Consider the following 19,759-nt stretch of genomic DNA (forward strand, 5'->3'; position numbering starts at 1 on the left):
CCCCCCCTTTCTCCTCATGATACCACGCTTGTACCCTGGTGGGCCACTGCTGAGCTACCACATATTTGACCACCACAGCTCAGAAAGTTTCTATCCTTACAAGCATGCATATCTCATCTGCAGCACAGATCTTAAGCCACAGGCACTTTATGGAGGCAGATCCATACTTCATATACTTTTAAATGCTACTGTCACAACATGGATTTTAGACCAGTCAAAATCAAACTGGACTCAAACAGGTATCAGTTTGTGGTGGACATGTTACCATCTGATACAAACCTCCCATACATCCCCCTCCCATAATGGGAACAACAGTTGTACTGATAGAACTTTTCTTAATGTGATATTGCAACTAGGAGTCCATAAATCACATGATTGCAAACATGCGCCATTATATCTGTCTTTCAATAATACATAGTGCCTTTAAACAACTGAATATAAATTGCATTAGTAAATATCTGAAGTTACCAATTCTTAAAAAGCTAGGTGTTTTCAGTCTTACAAGAGTGCCCACTTATAATTTAAAAGCTTGATGTGCACACTAAATTAGATTCAAATGATCATATCTCAAGGCTGCAATTTAATATTTATTTTCTTTCAAAGAAGCTGCCACATAGTATAGTCATATGAACATTAACAGTACTGTCTGCTGGGCCTTATTAGAAATTCTGGCTTTGTACTCCTGGGAGAGTGCCTAACACTCTTGTAATTTCAGATCTCTAGCTGAGCAGTTTTGGCACTCCAGAGACCAGCTGTTTTCCATTTTCTGTAATAATGACAGCAAGAAGGTATAGAATTAAGTTCATATACCATATGCATATTGTATATACATCCAGGTTGGATGAGGCCCTGAGCAACCTGACCTAGTGGGTGGCATCCCTGCCCACGGCAAAGGGGTTGGAACCGGACGGGCTTTAATATCCCTTCCAGCCTGGGCTATTCTATGATCACTCTGATTAGCAGTAGTGACACAAACAACATTTAACTAGCACAGAAGTCTATATTCACCTCACCTTTCTTGACATTGACATAGTACTGCCTTTACTACCTGGGTTTATTTTGGGTAAAGATGACACTGCTCCCAGCTCACCATCTGTAAATTCAAACACTTTGCTAGGTATTTGCATCAGATTGTAAGCAGTTTCAGAACATTTCTCCGAAGTAACATTCATCTTGTTGTTTGGAAGCTGCCTGCTTTGAATGTTGTCACATGAATGAAGGATATAGAAGTAACACAGGAATTTACAATGCCACCAGCATTGTTGCAGGTGTGTAAGAGAAACATTATTCTAAATGAATATTCTATACACTTTGTAAAAAAAATATTACTAAAAATTAACACAAAAATGATTGCAATAAATGAAGCTGTGTCTGGTATTCCTCTTATTGTGTCTCACAGATTCTCTGGCCCACCAGAAGCTCAGTAGCATTGTATCACCTGTTTCAACCACAAACGACCTCTTTACTACATGCTATAAAAACAGCATCTAGCCACGGCTTAAAAAGCTGGGTTCCCATGTGGGATAGCGAGCATGCACACAGGAATCCCCTAATGTGAACACAACGCGATTGACTGCGAGACATGGTACTTCACACACGCGCCACTAGATGGCAAGTTATGATTACATTAGGCATCTCAGACTCAACTGTAGCAAGGCAGTCGATGGGAATAATCAAATTAAAAGCACTGGGCTGGGGAAGGTGAAAGTACAAAAACCATTTATGTGGTTCCAGTGCTCCTTTCTCAAGCCTGAAAACAGTTTTAAAACTATTATTACTATTATTTTATTTGTCTTCAAGCTTTTTAGGGTTCTCTGTTTTAAGGAGCAAAATAAGCAAAATTAAGCGATTCTAAAATGTTTTAGAATTTAATGGAAATGCACTATAAAACAACGAGGTAATATAATTACTGATTTGTTTTTTAAACCCGTAGAACTAATATTTCAGCGGGAAACAGGCTAGATTCTCTATGTTGTGTTAAGACGAGGATCAACTGACACAGTTAAAGGACAGCTTAGCAGGCAATGTAAACATTAAGTCAAAATTGCTTTGTAGGGAAGAAATGTATATAGAAAACAAAAAGGTGAATTTTAGGAAATTATACGGAAAGATTTTTCTTCAACAACCGGACTTTGAGACAGAATTATCAAAAGTTGTTAGCTTGCAGCCAGCCAGTAAATGCAGTCCTGGGTTTCTGAAATGCACTTCTAAGCCACAGTCCACAAGAGCTACCATGGGAAATGTTAAGTGCTGAACACTTCCCCGCCAAAAAAAAAGAAAAAAAGGTATAGGTAGAGGTATAGGTACCTATACCTAGTATAGGTAGAATATTTCAAAATTCTGGTGCTGAACTCATTTTTTTAAACAAAGTTAAAGGAATGAATCCTTTCAGAGTCTGAGAAAGCAAATGGTATTCTTTCAATCTAAAGGTAACCTTTAAATATATAAACTGTAAGGAAAACAAAATCCTTTTAGGAAGGTGGAGCCTTTCTACCATTCTGACTGTCAGCAAAAAGTTAATGATTTTCATTTCTTCTAAAACTTTATTTGCCCCTGCGAGAATGTTAAAAAAGGAAAGTATTGAAGGGTAAGGGGCAAGATGGATGGCAAGAGGTGGCAATAAGTCAACCATTAGGTTTTCCAGCATGAAATAAATCCACGTTAAGTGCTTTGGTACTACCTGCATGTTAAAATATCTGTTTTACTGAATTACATATAGCCACACTTATCTGTGCAAAGCAGCAATGATACCAAATCATAATTATTTAATCATAATCATCTAATATCTACAGTGAGGCAACAGTCAGATTCAGGACACATGACTTGTACAGGCAGCTCATTTTTTTCCATTACAAAAATCCTACCCAAAAGATGATGCAATATTTTAAGCTATTGCTAGTGGTTTCTGACAGCAGTCGATCCAATTCCCAACAAGAGCATGAGGCAGAAGTCACCTCCATACATTTCTCATTTAAGTCTGTAGGCAGTGAGGTTTCTGTTGTACAGCCATGATGAAGACAAGTACATTAAATAAAGCCATTGCTCTTTTCCCCTTTACCTGCAAACTGAGAACAGTTCAGATAGTCTGACCTCTTCAGTGATATCGGAGGTCAGCATAATACCATCCATGTTGTTGATCTCTTTCAGAGGTTACATACATATTTTTTTTTTTTCCTGTGATGTTTCTGAAAACTCTAGAAAAATGCCTTTTTGGCCACTTTGCACACTAACTTCTACAGCTTGACTGTCTACTTGTCACAAGGATTAAGTCTGGCCTAGCTGAGTACACAAACCCATCTTTCAGTCTGTTTAGACATTACATAGCCTCTGAAAATTTCACTGAACTCGCAGAAATATATTTAGACACTGTTCAATGCACAGGGATGCACAGGAGATGCTCTGCTTTGCAGAAAATTGTATACATGTCTGAGAACCATCCCCAAAAGCTACATACCATAGAGCATAGACCACATTTCTCTATAACATGAAAAGTGCATGTCAAAAAGGCATAAGGTATATATATATTCATTATGTGTGAGGTATATATTCATTAAATGAATAATATTCAGCCATGAAACCAATCCACAAAAAGCACAATTACAAATGAAACAGAACAAAGCCATATTCAATAAAAACATAACAGTGAAGTCAGCAAAGTTAAGACAAGATGTCTGTGAAGGAATTTAAGGATGAAGTGAAGAAAATTTAGTGATTAAGGGCATTTGAATGGATGAAGGCTGTGAAGGAGAGGAGTTTCTCATTGAAGCACTCACACCAGTATGGCAAATAGTCCTTATAGAAACAAACAAACAAACAAACAAAAACAAACATGGAACTGAAGCATGCTTACATACATCATTTCTCAGGCAACTCTAGAGAAAGTAATAAAAGGAAACATCACTTTTGTTTACTACAATGGCTGTTAGTGAAACCTCAGTGAAGTACCAAACTCCACAAAGAAGTCCTAAAAATTTACCTTATATAATAACTGATGGCAAAAAATATACTCAAATATATTTTAGCTGGAGGAGTTTGACTTCTCTCCAAGATTCAGACAGTTCACCATAACTATACTCTAATGTTTCTAACAAATTAGTCAGTCTGAAAGCTCATTTCAGTTTCTAATTATTCAAGAGCTTATTAAAAATAACATCATTAATTCCTACAAAAAGGATCTTAATTTCACATTCAGTTTTCAGATAATACAGGGCCAAAATACTCTCAAAAAACAAAATAGGGATGCTGGCAGCAAAGTAGAGGAAGAAGGGGACAGTCTAGTCATGAAGACATTAACTAATATCTGTGAAATGCATTCAGGACTTTGTTCTGAGACTTTCACAGGCTGTTTCTACAGCTCTTGTGACCAAATCCTTCAACCGTGGCATGGAAGCAGCTGTATTGCTCTATCTCAATGACGCTCAAATAGCACTATTGAAAAGAAAGGCAGGGAAGAAGAGAGGACATAAAATTTGGAGGTAAGAATCCAGAGTGAAAGGCAGTTTCATTAAAGCTTAAGGGAATTCTGCCATCAGCTCCAAGGCTTTCAAGGTTTCATTTGCCCATACTGTAAACAACCCCTGTCAAGGCTTTCCCCTGCTTGTGTCTGCTGCTTCTTCCACAGGTAACTTCTTTGCCGTGTATCACGTCTGTTGGGATGAGTTAGTATTTAATAGTGAGAAAGCCCCTCAAACTGCTCAAATAATGCTCCTCTAGCAAGGAATAACATTTTCTGCACCTGCATTTGACTGACAGACAGTATCATGGTACAATGCATCTGTTCAGGAACATTTACACTGCTTACCTCCAACCTCCCTTCTTCCAGCAACAGTTAACTGACTGAGTGACAAAACAGCAGTATGTGACCCCTGCGAGGGAGACAAGTGGTGATAACCAGCCTGCTGAGAGCCCTTGCTGCAGGCACTTGTGTGCTGGTTTAAAGAACATCATGAATAATACAGCTTCAATACGACTCCATCGCTGCCAGCTTATCTGGGATGAACCTTCGTGGCCAAACAGAAGCAAGTCAGAGCCATGCAGGAATGTAGCCCTGGTTTTGGAAAAGTGGTGGCGTTTTTCTGCCTTCACTCAAGTCCTTTTTAACTGTCAATTCAATTTCAACAGAACCAAGATTTTGCTAAGTGCTACACTTCATTTGTCTTGAAACATCACCTGCTCACAGGAAGCTGAGTTGTCACTGGTCTGTTTAGCTTACTACGAAGAGACAGGACTGCTAAATCAGGAGAGTATGTGCTCTAAATCGCTGAAGATAAATTAACTTATTCATGCTTTGCCAACTACTTGCTTCCTCGAATTTTGGGTTCTACCTAGAGCATGAAGTGCTGCATTTTTATGTGTGTATGAATTTATAATACTCCTTCACAGAAATTACCATAGGCAAACCTTTTTTCCTCACCGAGATCTGAATAAGATGCAGTTAGGTTTGGTTAGCCACTTCTCTCTGCTCAAACACTATGTTCTAATGCACACCAAAAACCAACCCTGATCCTGACAACTGCCAGGACAGCAGGGCAAACCTGGTCCCAAAGGGGAGTAAAAAGCTACCTGTGCTACCAAAATTTACCAAGGGCATTCTTCTCTCAAATAAACAGCGTATATTTGAAAACCTGGCAGTGGATGCACTGCTGTCAAACATCAGCAATTCAACGCCTTGACTCAGGTCCTTGCTGTTTTTACATTAAGGATAAACCGCATCCAAATAAGTTGTCCCGTATTCCACTGGACTTGTACCATGTTCAAGTTAGTGTAGGACGTGAGTTGACTAAGACTCCTACATATTTTATGGATGTATCTATTACAGTTCTCTTTTAATATGTGACATTGATTCAGTAATTTATACAGCAAGAATATGATAATATTCAATGCTGATCTATTCTGTTTAGATCACTTGAATCAAATATGCAGTTCAAGCTCCAATTGCCTGTGCTTACTTTAAAACAATCCATTAATATCATGTGAAACCATCAATAGCCAATATCTGAATCAGTAATAGCAAAATAAAAAATATCTGGAGCACAGCTATCTTGAACAATAAAGGGGTTTCTAGAAAGATGGAATTATTTATCAATAAAATGAAATGCAAACTACAATGAAGACTAGTTTTGCAGGATTCACAGTGACCAGTTAATTCAACTAATAGGTAAGAATGAGATTTTTTTTGCTTTAGACAACTGCGTTATTCTTTTTAATGCAAAATTAATGGACACTTATTTTAGTCTAGTTTCTTAGCAAATACCATTGTATAGGAGAACTCATTTCTTTATCATTACAAAACAAAAATATACTGGAAATGTAAATATAATAAATTCTGTGATAAGAATAGGAATCACAAAAATAAACCTGGAGTTTACATATATATATTGAAAAGTTAAGAATATCGTGACAGAATATTATATAAAGAATATTACTCCCACACCCTCCTCAGTGTTTGAGTGCAAACTTCAAAACATGTTTTAGAAGTCATTGCCATGCACACATTTTTACATTAAGATACTCTGTACTGTTCTAATTTCTGAATTATTCATTAGCTCTATTTAGCTATAAGAAACAAATATTTAAGTTTTATGTACAAGTAACAGTACATAAAATGTGCAGTTACATTTTAGCATCTTTCAATTAAAGACAATTAATCCTAAATGCTAAGATAGAATCCCTCAAGACTGCTAACTTTAAAATTTGTTTACAACTGTTGAATAGAATTTGAAGACACTAAAACTTTCAACCCTGAAAAACACCACTTTTTATTTAAATTGAACTTTCATGGCTTTAAAATCCAATTTAAATATTCATGACAAATACACTTCTTATTTAGAGAGAAATGCATGCATTAGAAAGCATACTGATTAAATTCAATGCAGTTTTAATGGAAACAGGTAAACACTTGATTAGTGGGCAGCAAGAATCTGTTATAATTTACATTAAAACCACCTCTTCTCTTTGAACTCAAGGTCTAGCTTGCTTAATTTTGTGTTGCTTGACATAAATAATTTTAGCATTGTTATGCTGTTAGTAATGACATTCAGAATCTTATCACATATCCCCACACAGGGTTTATAACTTTAATGTTAAAAAATTTAGAGGAAAGACAGCAAAGAAAAGTTTTTTGCTACATAATTCATTTTAAAGTCATTCACCTTAAACTATCAGTAAATGTTTACTTGGAGCTCTTGGTTCAGAAATACCTTAATTTTGTGGAAAGCCTGGTTTAACACATGAAATTTTGCAGTGATTTTGTGTTAATTTAGGAACAATGAATTTATGAACATGTTGCTTTTGGGTCCCGAACATGCAGTATTTGAACCAAAATCAGGAAACTACCTGAGGATCTTAGAGATGAGGAGGATGCCAAATTAACATGTTGGGAATGGGCTGGAAAGGAGGCCTCAGCATTTTGAAGATATTCCTGAGATGGTTTTAACAGATTAATGCTAAAAAGTCATCAAAACAGATAGCATCAGCCAGTGTTAGTCACAGCTGTCATTAATTTATTGCACATCAGAAGTAATCTGACAGCCTAAGAAAAGGACTTGACTAAAAGGAAATTCAAGGCACGAAACAAACATTTCAGTCATCACCCAGCTACAAGAAGATGCTTCATCTTTTAAGCACTAATTTCTGTAAGGATTTTTGTCTCTACATATCCATAAACTGAAGTCTTCATAAAAGGCAATCTTAGTACCTGTTACTCAGATCTGTTTTTCCCCTAAGGGAAGAAATCATGACTAGTCAACCATTCAAGCTAATCACATCTTAGCATTTCAGGCTTCGAAGTGATTGGTATACACATTTTCTTTCCAGAACTTCTTTCTAGAAGTTGAAAAAGACTTCATTAAAAATAGCTCTACTTAGAAACAGAGCTAGTTCTATCTTCTATAATAGCTCAGGTCCTTTTGTGATAATGGAAATATAATAAACCCAATTAACAGTCATCTAATGATAGTTTCTAAATGGTGTCAGTCAAGTACAAAAGGATATCGAGCTGGCTATCCCTTTTAGGAACATATAATGTAACCATCACAATCATGTCCACGTGCATAATTTACATGTCATTTCACAAAGACTAAAACTGCAGGAGGAGAATTATGTTCGGGGAATTTGGTGGTTGTTACAGTGCACTCCTCCAGCTCAGTGACGCAGGTGCCTGGGATAGCACTTCGGAGTCAGAAGTGGTAACATTCATGCATAGGTATACAGAGCTTCCAGGAGAAAATGAAATCAAGACACTTTAATATCCAACTAACGCTTTATTAATGCTTGGCAGCACATTTCCTTAAAGTTTAAATTGAACTTTTATTGTCTTTCCTAACTCTCGGGACTTACTTCATTTAAAAATACTTGCACCATGCTGTAAAAACAAGTCATCCAGTAATGTGCTGAAGACCAGAAATCCCACCAGGCAGTTAGCTAATGTGATTGCTACTTTAGCGTTTAAGGGAGGGAGTTGGGTGGAGTTAAAATAGAAGATTGAGAGGTTAAAAATAGTTGAGTAACCCTTGAAGAAAGCCTTTTTCAATGCAGACCTCATATGATTTTAATACCTATTATATTGTTCAGTCCTGAAATGTATTTTCAATTCCATCTATAAATTTCTTACACAATACAGAAGGGCTCCTTTGCTAGTCTTTTCCCATTTTGGGAATTAAGGCCTTTGTCAGAGGTCTACTGAAGAAAACCAGGCCAAGGAACAAAGCTCTGCCTTTTCAAACAAATTAGGCAGCAGTGTGTGCCCAATGCCTGAAAAACATGTGAGAGATGATACATATGACATCTAGCTTACTTCCACGTTGATGCAAGTCTTCAGTGCAGTGCCATGGGAAAAGATACAGTTTATTACGATGGCAATGCTTGAAACATCCAGTGAGAAAAGATCAGGCATTCAATGTCAGTTCAGGGAATTTGTCTCTTATATGAGCTTCAAATGCAGCACCCCCGCAAGGCACAATGCATGTAGCACTGCCCTGCTTTACTGGGATCTCCCTACGCTGAGAAAAGGCTGTTCCCACAGAAAAGTCACAACACTGACGTATGGTAGGCTGATGCTGCAGCAAGGAAAACTAGGTAGGGAGAAATGAGGTGGATAATGAGCTGTTACCTCAGTTCAAAACATGACGTATATTGAATCTGGTTTGTTCTCCTTTAATCTTGTTCGTGGATGAAAACAAATAAAAAAATTTCTATGAGCAGATTTTGGGTCAAAGAAAACATCACAAAGTATTATTACCTCATAAGGATGGATAGGGAGGCCTCCTTTACGTTTCCAGGCTAAGAAACTGCATCAGAAATGATCACTGCTTGCAATTTAAAAAAAAAAAAAGGCTTAAGTTTCTCTTAAGAAAAAATAAAATACTTAGATTACTCATTTTTCATGGCCGCAGCCTACATGCAGTAGACATCACTGAGCAATGTGTTAACTTGTATACCTTGCCATTCACATCAAGCACTTTCCAAGGCCCTGGGGAAGATTTCTTAGGAGTGGCTTTCATTAGACTGATACACAGTGAGGCAGTATAGGGAAGATTAACTAGATCTTTCCTGATTTTAGTTATTCACCTCAAACTTTTTCTTCACATACGTTGTTAATCATATGCAAAGAATAGATCCCCCTAAAAGCAGAGACAACCACAGCCTATAGCTAGAAGGGAGAAAGATATGCAGTGCATTGTGACAAATATTTGAATACGCAAATAGTCCTGTTTTATTTGGATAGCAATTTGTGTAAATAAACATCCTGGAAAAATATTCAGATTAACAGCTACTAACAGATTTAATAGACTAAGGCAAAAAACAAACAAACAAAGAACAACAACAACAAAAAAAAAAAAACACAAAGAAACTACAATTTCCTTATTAAAACAACAAATTGCCTCCCCCCCTTCAAACTGTAAATTCAAATTAAACTCTGAAAGTATGCCTTTACCCAGACATGGTAACACATTTCAATTTCTATTTATATCAGAATTTACTTTCAATAAAATTCCTCCAACATGCTTATCTTACCAGTATGAAAACAGAGAGGACACCATAATTTAATTTTGCAGAAGAAAGGCCTGATGAATGTTTTTAGAGGTGCAGTTTTACACATTTTTCAGCAAGTGAAAGGAAAAAAAATTGTATACACAAATCACTTTGTCCCAATCACATACAATGAAAATTACTCAAAAAAATCATCAATTCCTGTTTTGTTTTACATATGTTAAGAAAACAAAGAAAATGCTAGCATCACACTTGCTATGTGTTAGGACCAAAATGAAGCATCACTTTTTAATAGTGTACTAAATGATAAGAGGGCACTCAAAGTGAAGTAGTGTGGCTGGATATCATTTATATATTAGGTTTTGTTTTCAAAGGCACTATGTCAAGTAAAACTCAAAAAGGCTGAACTGAACTCGATGGCAAAGCCACCCAAACTCATGATGCATTTTAATATGTGTAGAAATAGTAATGGATCCCTGCAGAGTGCAGGGACAATGAAATAGGAGATATTTGCATCTAGCTGGGACCACTGGAGAGAAGCAGACAAACCTACATAAAATGTGTGAAGCTTTATCTCGTAGTTTTGTTGGAACCCTTATGAAATATTTTGATAGATGAATTGCGTTCCCTGGTAAACTCACTACTGCAGGTCATACACAGTTTTACCTTCTGTGTATGTAGAAAATTATGAATAGCAAACGATTTTCAGGCACTTGTCACACATCTTCATGTTTTGAGAAGGTGATTGAACATATGTACATACCTGTATTTCAAATTATGGTCCATCCTTTGGTCAATGATGATCCTCGCTCTCTGCACAGAATGAGAGACAGTGATAAAAAGGTTAGACATTCAATTTCGCTATTGTTTTAAACTATAACTTTGTTCCAGCTTTGCAAATAGCTAACTAACAATCCTGTAACTGCCACAGCAATTGCTGACACTGAAGAAAAACATCTGATGTACTTCTAGGTTATCTGAAAGCTAGAAAAACTAAGAGCTAGCATCCAAAAATGAATGGATTCTCCACAATCAGCAGGAAGGCATCTTTGGGACCACTAACTATACCTCATTATTTAAAGCACAGAATTATTCAGTGATATTGAAGAATATTTTCATCATAAAAGTAATAAAAACATTAATCTCATTAGCTTTATTGCAATAAATATCTGACACAGACCTTGTACTAGAGTTGAACATAAAGAACGTTAATTATATGAGTTTGACTCAAGCTTCCTTACCTATGTTGAATACATGAACAATTATGTCATATTGGAATTCCTTCAAATTCCTCCAGGAATTTGGCACATTTAAGTTAAAATAGCATTAATGCCTGTCTGCAGCAAGCTAGGCTGCCTTTTAAGTAGCCCACTATGATTTTTTTTTTTTTTTCCTCACAAGATATCAATGTCTCTGGTCTAAGATATACTGTTCCAAGCATTAGATTATAAGCACTTAAAACAGGAATTAAGATACATACAGAACTGAGTTTTTAGAATGGAAAGAGCTGTAGTCAATGTACATCGTCTTATTGCCTTAGTACTAGCTCAGACCTGACAACATCTGATCATATTTGTAACAGAACATAAACAGCATGTATCAACTAACCCACAAAACCCAAATACTCAGGGATGACAGGGAAAACAGCACCAATAACCAGAAAGAACACAAGAAGCTTGTGCACAGGATATGGAATTTGTAAAATGATATTACATGCAACATGATACTGATGTTAACAAATATTTGCCGGGTGGGCAAACATGGTGATAACCTAGTAATACAAGAGCAAAATAGTCTAGGAGCAGAATTCTCTGTCACTTATGGAAACTGTAAAAGAGTGTCAGGGTTATGGAGGGCAATGAGAAAACAGTTGCAGTAATTAATCTTAGAAAGTAACTGTGTAATCGTGCCTGAAGGATTTGCAAATTACTTGTCTTCTGACATGAGGTCAGATCTTGTGCCTGGGTCAGACTCAATTAAAAGAGATGAAACCCCCCAAAACATTACGTGTTCTCAAGAATTTTAGTGGACTTAAAAAAACAGTGACGTGTAATTATGATGTTTTGACAGTGTCTCAATAACCAGACCATAAAAGATGGTACAAATATACACTTTAAATTTTTTTCTCAGTTAAAGCAGCCAGAGAGTCTTAGGTGAAATCAAAGAAATATTAAAGTAGGCAGGATTTGGTTAAGCATTTGAATGATCATCTCCAGCAAAAGCCAAGGTCATCTTTTTAGTTGCTCTTGCACAATCACAGTTGACCCAGGACGCTTTAGCCTTTGGAGAGAAAGATCCAAATGTTCTCACAAATCAAAGAGCAGGTTTAATCCGTGGAACAGGTAGTTTCAGATTTCATTCCATTCTCTCTTTCTACTGGTGATATATTTATTTTCAATATATATATATTAAAAATATTTTTAATGTGTTCAGTGGAACATTTCAGTTTGGGATTCTGGATACCTCTGCAATACAAACAATAGGGCTAAGAAACTGCTATCAAGTCTTCTTATTTAAAGTGTAAGATTCAAAATTCAGCAATGAGACAAGTCCTCCATTTTGTCAGAAATCAATATCTTTAATCAATACCTATTTCCTTTAACAGTACTTCACAAGCAGAATTCTTTGGAGTTAACACTAGTGGTTAGCTTTGTGGGTAGCTTTTCTAGTTAATTCACGGTTTGCAACTCAGAAATGTACTTTAGGGAGATGTTCTGCAGTAGAAAATATTACACATGGGTTTGTTTTAAGGAAAAGCGTTGGGTGCTCATAGCAGAAATTTCTTTAGCAGCTCTTATCTCTGATGAATCAACTTGTCTGTGCATTAATTACACTGCCCATTTTGCAACTGGATATAGAACTCAAGTGCTTTGGGGCAGGGACTACATACATGGTTCCATGTCCCAGTATTTGGGTCAGTTACACGTGAGATAAGAAATTGAGATCTAGTACATGTTTCTGACCACAGGAAGTGGCACACTCCCAGTAGGAGAGAGTGGGCACTAAACTACCATAATTCCTGAAGTCCAAAATAACTCAGTCTGAGAACTACAGTGGAGCAAAGAGTTTTTCAAATCCTTAAGGAATTAAAATTGAAGTTGGATTGCTCTCATTTGGTACAGAAGCTGTAATGCTAGAATTGTAGAAGTAGAAATTTGAACTTTGTTCCTATGAATAAAATCATTTATTCTTTGCCTTTAAAAAAAGGAAACAAAAACATGAAAAAATTACAAGTGCCTGAAAATAAACTGCCACATTTGAGGTCAAATGGACTGTTTTGCATTTGAGTGAGATGAAATTTCATCTTGCTTGTTTGAAAATAGTTTTGGATACTGTACAGTTTTGCAGGAAGCATAAATGTCTTTGTCAAGAAGAATATCACAAAAATGGAAAATACCAATCTAGGTGCTATAATATCAGTGAGTGATTTATATGCAAGTGTAGAGAACAGACGGTTCTTATCTAAAGGATTTAAAAATGCAAATTCCAGAGCTTGGCAAAGTTCTGAATTGGGATTTGGACAATTTTAAATTTATCAAAAAAAAAAAAAATATTAAACTGTAAAAGCTAAATGTCAAAATTGTTTCTATTCCTAGTAAATATATCAAACCAAAATAATTTAAAATAGCAACAAACTGCCATAGCAAAAATGTTGAGACAAAAATATCGCAACAGCCAAAGCTCCTCCTCACACCATTTTTCAAAGCTCCCAGAGGAAATCCCTCAAGAAGATTTGGATTCCTTTGCTTGATGCAAGATGCTGTAGGCTATTCAGTCTCAAAATACTCAAACTGGCTTTTTACTGCCCTCAGAAGGAACATCAGATTGACTGCTTAGCTGAGCAAGCTGGGATGCTCTGTGCTAATTTAAGCCAGTTTATATTTGAGCTCTGTTACCCTGGGACCAATGTGATAGTTTATTTCAGTTCTGGTGATATTTCAATTTTGTTTGTTTCATTAAAGTTTGAAATTAAGATGTATTACATAGCAACCCAATGAGCATTTTGAAGATCTAATAATTCAATACTTGTGTATACATCCTTACACCATATGAAGACATTTAACCACAAAAAAGTCTATCAGTAGCTTCCAAATGAATTATGAACTTCTTAGTAAATTTTAGTTTTTACCTATCATTAGGTATTTCTAAAGTAAACTCCCAATGATGCAGTCTCTTAAATCTTGACTCCCCAATTTAACCTTATTAATATCCAGAGGAGAAATGAGATTTTCTGGTTTTGGTGCTTAGGTACATTTTCTCTTGATGATATAAAATCATAACCAGTACTAACCACAAGATGACACTTTAGGACTACTGGAAAGAGATTATCTCAGCAAAAAAAAAAAATCATGTTGACAATGGAATGAACTGAGCCTATTATTAAGTACACAGCAAGTTGGAAATCAGTCTGTCTTTTCTTAAGGGAATTGATTGCTTGGCTGCTAAGAGGCAGGCAGCCAAGTGGTGTATTGACCCATAGAGGAAGAAAGGAACTCAGCAAAATTTTATTGAGGGGTCTAGCTTCCTGTTATCAAAGCCATAAAGCAAGTTTATTTATAGAGATAAAAACAAATAAAAACAGTGTGCATAACTTGATATGCTTGCACAAGCAGACCACCCCCAAACTAGGCACTTAGAAGAGGCAATATGAAATAAATTTGTGTGGAGCCGTATATTAACCATATATCCAACAAGACTGTAGAACACTGACACTTGTTTCAGTAACTGTTCTCTAATAAGATGTTTCATGTGAAAAACTAGGAGGGAGGACACCTTTTTACAGAGTGCTTACTAGTCACCGTACAATCAATGTTGTGTTTTAACATCAGATTTTGACATTATAAAATTCTTAGATACTCAGTCCTTGTAGAAAGCCATCACATCTTAGGTAAATCTTTGATATCATTATTTAATTAAAATCCAACCTTTCTACAACAGAAATACTGCTATAAATATTCAGCATAAAAATAATAATAAAAAACAAAACATAATAATAAAAAACAAACATCTGAAGACACTCCTACGACTTCTTTTCATGTCTCTTCCAGACCTTTGAATCCTTTCCCAAAATTATCTTCCCCAAGGATGCCAACAAATTATACCCTTGAAATAGTAAGATGCTATGCTCATTACATTTGAAACAAGCGCATTAGGCTCCCCAGGCTGGCATAGAAAGCCATGCAAATTGAACTAGCATTCTCCTAGCTCTGCTACTCATCTGAAAAGTGATCCTGGAGCACAGTACTTGTTTGCTTTAGTTGAAAAAGTCAGTTAATGGGTGACCTCATGTAGCTCCTTTAAAGAGAGATGTAATGTTTTCCTGCTTGTTTGTCTCTTACTTTCTACAGTGTTGACTGCTCTGTTGAGATAGATAAAGAGATAAAAGGACATAGGACTTCCTTGATGTTATTGTACTGCATTAGAAAGATCAGTGAAAACATTGAGTATTTTTGCTGAAGTCCCAGCACCTGTAAGCCATCGGTATGCAAAGCAAGAAAGATGTCACCAGTACTTTACTTTTTGAAAATCTGAAGTCACTTAAAAAAAGGAAAAGTCAAACTCAGTAAATTTCTTAGGTATGGAGAAAAAACTAAAAACATAGTCATACCATTTTTTCCTCTACAAATTTGATAGACTCCTGGATTTTAAGATACTAATTTTTCGCTGTTAATTTTAGTGAACTCATCTACTAGAAGAAAACATTCCTTTCCATACTGGCTTTATCCTTTTCCATTCAACAGCTACTGATTTTTTTCCCTCCTGTTTCCCATAGGGAATAGGCTATCATGGCAGAGTTTTGTTGATTTGTTTATGTACCTTTGTATTATTAATAAGCTCTGGGAAGAGGGTTTGTTACTTAAGTTCCCTCTGCTGGCTTTCCAGCAGCAGACAATGCAGTAAACAGAAGGTTCTCCCTTGTATTCCCTTTGTATTAGGCTTAGAGCTAGAAATCTGCTGCTGAAGTTAGAGAGCAATTCCTCCACAAAGGAAGTGCAGAAGATTCAGAATACTAATGTAATAAAGAACCTACTTCAACTAGTGACAATAGTATTATATATAAAATATTAGTTAAGTCTGTACTGACTGCTTTCAGCTCTCAGCTTCAGGCAGTGTACCTACCAGCAGCTGAGAAATGCATTTTCTTCCACCTTCCTTCTCACCAGCTTAGGGTTTAATGTTTGTGTTATTTGTCAGTCAGTATCTGTGTTGAATACCTCAGATTCAAATATTTCACCCTGACCTCTGAGAAATGTTAACACATGCACAATACATACTTCGAATGTTAGATCTTCACTAAGATTTTGCAGGCATTGTAGTTTCTCAGATTTAAATGAGAAAATCAGAAATTGAGAGCATATGCTTATAGAAAACTAGATTTTCAGATGCTCATCTTTTAATGCCTTCACTGTTTATGGCAAAATCTAACAAATAACCTCTTTTGGACTAAGCACTATCATAAAGTTAAGTGTGTTTCCACGTGTTTTAACTATTCACAGTCCCAATAAAATGTAGGGACTGTCCTGCCTGAATTATCCAAGTACATTCTTCATCTTCCCCCAAATTCAGGCTCATCAGTTAAATGGGCTCTAGCTGGGCACACAGTCACGTTAGGCTCCATAACAGATGAGCCCCTACAAAAGACTGAGTTAGATTTTTCTCCCTCTGGTAATTCCAAAGGAAGCCTGGCATGATTCCTCTTTCATTTTAGGTATTTCATCAGGTTAGTTAGTTCAATTTGATTCCACTAGTCTGTTCAGCACCCAAGTGTATGGTAAAAATCACAAGTCTCTGATCTGGAAAAATTCCTTTTTCAAAGCTGTATCCAATGGATTAGTGCAGAAACTCAAAAAGGCTTCCAAAAACCTAGACACTTGCAGAATTAAGGACTAATGTCCTTCTCCATTCAGCTTCTTAGTAGAATGCCCATGTAATTTAAAAAAGATCATAATTTTATCTTAATTAAGATAATTATCTTAAAATTAATTTTTAAAATATATGCTTTAATATATTGGAAACAAAAATTAATTAACGGCTCCTCATTGCAATCTCAGAAGGCATAGCATTTGTTGTCTATATCTCTTTAACAATGTATAAAACACTTTTTTGGTTCCAAAACAGAGGCAAATAAACAATCAACCCTCCCCCTCACTGAAAGCGGGGAAGATTCTCATCATACTTGAGTTGCCTAATCATTAGTATAGCGTATCGCCACCTATAAGTTTGCAGAAGTAATTACTTTTTTACTGATTAAAGTTTTTTTTCCTCAAGCAATCGACAAAGGTTTTGCTACAAATTATGATCACTGCCATCACATTCTAATTTCTGTATGTCCTCTTTCTTGTGAAAAGGTCAGCTATTACAGCTTTTCCTTTACCAGCTGTTGCTGAAACAGGTAGAAAAAAATCAATTTTCAAGTTGTTCCTTACATTTAGAGTAAAAGGGTATTAGGAAGGGTAAATCTGTAAGAAGTTGTATAATGGTCTGGAATACCTTTTAGGCCAAACCTTTATGAATTTTATATTTTTTAATGAATTAAGTTAATAATTAAAATACTAATCTCTTGAGTCATAATTCATTTTAGCTTGATGGTAGCACAATTCCTTTCATGAGAACCTCATTCAATATCAACAACAACATTAATTTTATCTAAAAATCTGTCTTCTCTCCCAGTGAAAGTGTGTTTTATTACCTACACGGTGGAACTCCTGCACCCGCCAATTGAGCTGCCTCAGGATTATAGCATGCTAATTGTGCTGAGCTCCACAATACTAATAAATGCTTTAGAATAGAAAGTGAAGAATACATGACAACCGGATAAGGAGGATGGAATTCTAGATAATAGAATTTAGCCAAAATCTTGGGGCTGAAACCACCAATCTATCAAAAGGTGTGAGGACATCTTTACACATCAGGTGACCAATGATCAAGACTCGAGCTAGAAAACAGCATGTTTATTGCTAATCTCCTCAGTCATGCTGGGGCGCTAATTCAACTTTATCCACACCAACACAACTTTCTCTTTCACCATATCTTTAGAGATACATTTTTAGTTAGGACAAGGCATGGCTCCATTAAGCTTATGGAAAATGACATGTACTGAGCTTAGTAAGTATTGATGGTCTTCACTTTGATCAATGCAGTGCCTAGGATTCTTCTGCTGAGAAAAGAAAATCTATAAATAGTGGGAAAAATGTGAATGGGGTAGTTAAGCTAGCCAGCAAAATTAACTAGCAGTAAATTTAAAAACAAATACAGGTTGTAATTCAAAGCATTTTTCATACTAAGTATAAATTGTGGAGGTTGTGGAAGATGGAAGGGCATTAATATGTTAAAAGAGAATGCCAAATTCACAGAATAATGTCCTTCAATTTCTATTACACTCTATGGTCCCCCAACAGCTTCTAGATAAAGTCCCCATGCTTCCCACTGACAAAGACAAGGAAGACTTCTCAGGTAAGATGCCTGACTTGCTCTGTTTCCTATTGCTCTTGTGCCATGATACCTTACTGGTTATTAGCACAGGAGGGTGCGTGATGAGACGAAATAGCAGTTTATTCGAGTTTATCTATTATTTTGCCCTTTTTTTTTTTTTTTTTTTTTTTTTTTTTTTTTGCCTAGGAAAGAAAATATCTATCTTCCTGCATACTATATACTCTTTGAAGAGAAAGATCTTCTACAACCTTCCAAATCTATAAATAGTGAGTAGCATTTTGGGTCATTGCTCAGGTCATTTTGATGGCTCAGTTCCTCATTAGATAATTAAATATTCAAAAAGGACTGCTTTTATACCCACAGACAACTATCAGACAAATATCAGCACAATGCCTACGGTCTTTTCTGTCAAAATTTAGAGGACAGAACACAGAAAGGGGAAACAAAAGGAGTGTTTCATCTAAACGCGCAATATACTTGAGACAGCCAGTCAGAAAGAACATTTTATATACCACATATACTGTGTCAAAGTATGTGCCTTATCCATAAAAGCAAACTATTTCAGAGACACAGTAGGAGAAAACAATTACCCGGCATTGTGTGAAACAGTTGTGTGAATCATTTCCCTCAGGGAAAGGAAACAAGCCTGCAAATTATCAAATGAAACTACTGGATTAAAGACAGTAGGTCAAGAGATAGGCATATGTTCACACTTCACCACAGATTCTGGAAAAACAGTTTCCAAGCCTTCTAAAATATGCTGAGTGCATCTGGAGAAGTCATACTAAAACCAGTCCATTTTGGGTGGAAAAACACACTGAAATAGAAAAAGGGGGGATGAGGCAGGAGAAGGGAGAACAGACATACTTATATACCTTCATGGCTCATGTTTGTACCAAGAAGGTGCAAATTTCCTTTAAAAATGTAAAGTACACCTAGAAGTAAAACTGGGTTGTGGACAATGGTAATCCAGTCTGCAACCATCTTCATCGTTTATAGCCCCTTATGAAGCCCAAGCTAGTTATTGTTTTTTTTTTTTTTTTGAGAAGAGAACACATCTCTCTTCTTCCTCTAGAAACATACTATAAAATTACATGCAATAAGCTCAATGTTAATTCATAACTTCTAACTGGCCCACAGTGTTTCAAAACTAATTGTAATAACAGATTAAAACAGTCTTCGCTAAATGTTTACTCACACACAAAAAATACTTATTTTCCTGTAAGCTTGTGGATTTTGCTCCAAGTGTTCTGCCAGGACTTGAAGGAAGTTGCTTTTACACTTCCCACCCCAAAACTTCTAGGATTCTACCTATTCTAAAATCTACAAATGAACA

At 36.1% G+C, this 19,759-nt stretch overlaps 1 long non-coding RNA gene across 1 annotated transcript in view; it reads right to left on the reverse strand.

Moving 5' to 3' along the window:
* LOC118166768 overlaps positions 1-16,170 on the reverse strand; it is a 50,813-nt gene extending 34,643 nt beyond the window's left edge. The window contains exons 1-2 of the long non-coding RNA XR_004750722.1: positions 16,076-16,170; positions 10,754-10,803 (exon numbers count right to left, since the gene is read on the reverse strand). This is a non-coding gene — a long non-coding RNA (uncharacterized LOC118166768). The remainder of the gene's footprint in view (positions 1-10,753; positions 10,804-16,075) is intronic.
* Positions 16,171-19,759: the final 3,589 nt, after the last annotated feature.

The sequence above is a fragment of the Oxyura jamaicensis genome, chromosome 4 (genome assembly GCF_011077185.1).
Source record: "Oxyura jamaicensis isolate SHBP4307 breed ruddy duck chromosome 4, BPBGC_Ojam_1.0, whole genome shotgun sequence".
In the NCBI taxonomy this organism is placed as follows: domain Eukaryota; kingdom Metazoa; phylum Chordata; class Aves; order Anseriformes; family Anatidae; genus Oxyura; species Oxyura jamaicensis.